General features: G+C 40.8%; 1 pseudogene; it reads right to left on the bottom strand.

Moving 5' to 3' along the window:
• Window positions 1-320: 320 nt before the first annotated feature.
• On the bottom strand, window positions 321-2,026 carry LOC113303386 (annotated as a pseudogene).
• Window positions 2,027-2,943: the final 917 nt, after the last annotated feature.

Here is a 2,943-nt window from a genome sequence, read left to right as displayed (position 1 = left end):
GGTTGTATCATCCATAAAAGGTTCCTATGCACTACTACTGTACTACAGTACAGTGTAAGTAAGAGATATCACAAGTAGTTTTTGAGAATTAGACAGAAGCATAGAAAGATGACAACTTAGAATTTAACTAAGATTCAGATATTTCCATCAAGTGTCCAAACTACAACCTACTGCACCAGATTTCCATGAAGTATCCAAAATACAACCTACTCCACCGTAATCTTGTTAGAGGAAAGTAAAAAACTTGAAAAGTAAACTAAACCGACTCAACATAACACATCCCCTCCATTGCAGGCCTCCAGGCAGTCATATGCCTCCACTTAATCAACTTCCTCAATCTTAGGCCCGGACCAGTACCAGCACCCATTGAAGGACCATCCTCATCCATGCCACCAAAACCACCCATGTCAGGTCCAGCACCTGCTTGATACATCCTAGCAATAATTGGGTTGCAAAGACTCTCCAGCTCTTTTACCTTGTCATCAAATTCCTCCGCCTCCGCAAGCTGGTTGTTATCAAGCCACTGGATAGCAGATTCAATGGCAACCTCAATTTTCTTCTTGTCAGCTGGTTCCAATTTCCCAGCTATCTTTTCGTCATTGATGGTATTCCTCATATTGTAAGCATAGTTCTCCAGAGTATTCTTAGACTCAACTTTCTGCTTGTGTTGCTCATCCTCTGTCTTGTACTTCTCTGCCTCTTGCACCATCTTCTCAATCTCCTCCTTGGACAACCTTCCTTTATCATTTGTGATTGTAATTTTGCTCTTCTGCCCTGTAGTTTTATCTTCAGCAGACACATTCAGAATACCATTTGCATCAATGTCGAAGCAAACAGTGATCTGAGGCACACCACGAGGCGCAGCTGGAATTCCAGACAACTCGAATTTACCAAGCATGTTGTTATCCTTGGTTCTTGCCCTCTCGCCTTCATACACCTGAATCAACACTCCAGGCTGGTTGTCTGAGTAGGTAGAGAAGACTTGCTCCTTCTTGGCAGGAATAGTGGTGTTTCTAGGAATCAATGTAGTCATAACTCCTCCAGCTGTTTCGAGTCCAAGGGAGAGAGGAGTAACATCCAACAGCAACAACTCATCTAGTTTCTTATTACCTTCACCACTCAAAATCGCCGCCTGAACAGCTGCTCCATAAGCCACAGCTTCATCAGGGTTGATCCTCTTGCAAAGGTCTTTCCCATTAAAGAACTCCTGCAACAATTGCTGCACTCAAGGAATCCTAGTTGATCCACCAACTAGAACAATATCATCGACACTGCTCTTGTCCATCTTAGCATCCCTCAAACACTTCTCAAAAGGCTCCATACATTTCCTAAAAAGATCCATGTTCATCTCTTCGAATCTAGCACGAGTAATGGTTGTATAAAAATCAACACCTTCATGTAAAGAATCAATTTCAATTGTCGTCTGAGCAGTAGAAGAAAGAGTCCTCTTTGCCCTCTCACAGGCTGTCCTCAACCTTCTTAATGCCCTTGGAATTCCAGTGATGTCCTTATTGTTCTTCCTCTTAAACTCTTGCACAAAGTGATTCACCATCCTATTGTCGAAGTCTTCTCCTCCAAGATGGGTATCTCCTGCAGTAGCCTTCACTTCAAAAATACCTTCTTCAATAGTCAGTGACGAAACATCAAATGTACCACCACCAAGGTCAAAAATAAGAACATTTTTCTCCTCAGTACTAGATCCCTTCTTATCAAGACCATATGCAATCGCAGCAGCAGTTCGTTCATTGATTGTTCTCAGGACATTAAGACCAGCAATGGAACCAGCATCCTTCGTAGCTTGACGCTGCGAATCATTGAAGTATGCAGGGACAGTAACAACAGCATTCTTTATAGAAGAACCAAGGTAAGCTTCTGCAATCTCACGCATCTTGATAAGAACCATAAATGATATTTCTTCGGCTGAAAATTGCTTCTCTTCACCTTTGTAGGTGACAACAATCACAGGTTTTTCAGCTGTTCCAGGTATAACCTTGAAAGGCCATAACTTCATTTCAGCTTAAACTGATGGATCTGAAACCCTTCTCCCAATCAAACGCTTTGCATCTACAAATGTCATAAACAAGAAACATTCAGTACAAACACTCACAATAATTTATGAACAAGAGTAATTCAATATAAGCATTAACATAACAAACACAAGAAGAGGCACGGTAATTTGAAACCAACGACAAGAAATTGCTGGCAAGTGGCAACTCTTACAGCTGGATCATTCAACTCCATCTGAGTCAGACTCAGTACTGAATAAATTTTGTACTAGGACAAAGATTATGTTCTCCTCAAATCAAACCAACTTGGTCCAAATTAGGTCTGACTCAGTATACAAAGGTAGAGGAAAGGCCACTAGTAAGGTCTAAATTATGCCGAATCTGACTCTAATCGAGTCAAGCTAGATAAATCTTGTTCAAATCACACAAATACGCACATTGTTCAAGCCATTGGCTTCAAGTCTGACTCAGTTTTACCCGAGTCATGCACATTCATCTAGCTCACTACATAACTCAGACCTGCAATATTTCTAAAAGCAGATCTACTTGACTCAGCGGAGCCACACAACAAATCCCCAAATCAATAATCCACCCACAAAATCAATGAAACAAATAATATTAAAAATCTGACTCAGTTTCATCTAACTCCTACATAACTCAGACATGCAGATCTACTCGACTCACACCGAGTCAGACACCAAATCCCAAATAAAAAATCCACAAAAACTACAAATCTGTTACAGCGTCTACGGCGCATGGATGTGCCGTCCATCTACTTGCTCATTTTATATGTATATATTGTAACCTATGTAATATAACTACTCATCTCACTAATATAATGGTTCTTCTTCTTGTCTCTACATCTCCCTCCTTTATCTTGATTCTCCTCTATCACGTTATCAGCACGAGCTCTACCCTGCGGCAATTGATTTTGATT

Source organism: Papaver somniferum, chromosome 8 (assembly GCF_003573695.1).
Source record: "Papaver somniferum cultivar HN1 chromosome 8, ASM357369v1, whole genome shotgun sequence".
In the NCBI taxonomy this organism is placed as follows: domain Eukaryota; kingdom Viridiplantae; phylum Streptophyta; class Magnoliopsida; order Ranunculales; family Papaveraceae; genus Papaver; species Papaver somniferum.
This window is presented reverse-complemented; position numbering and strand designations above follow the sequence as displayed.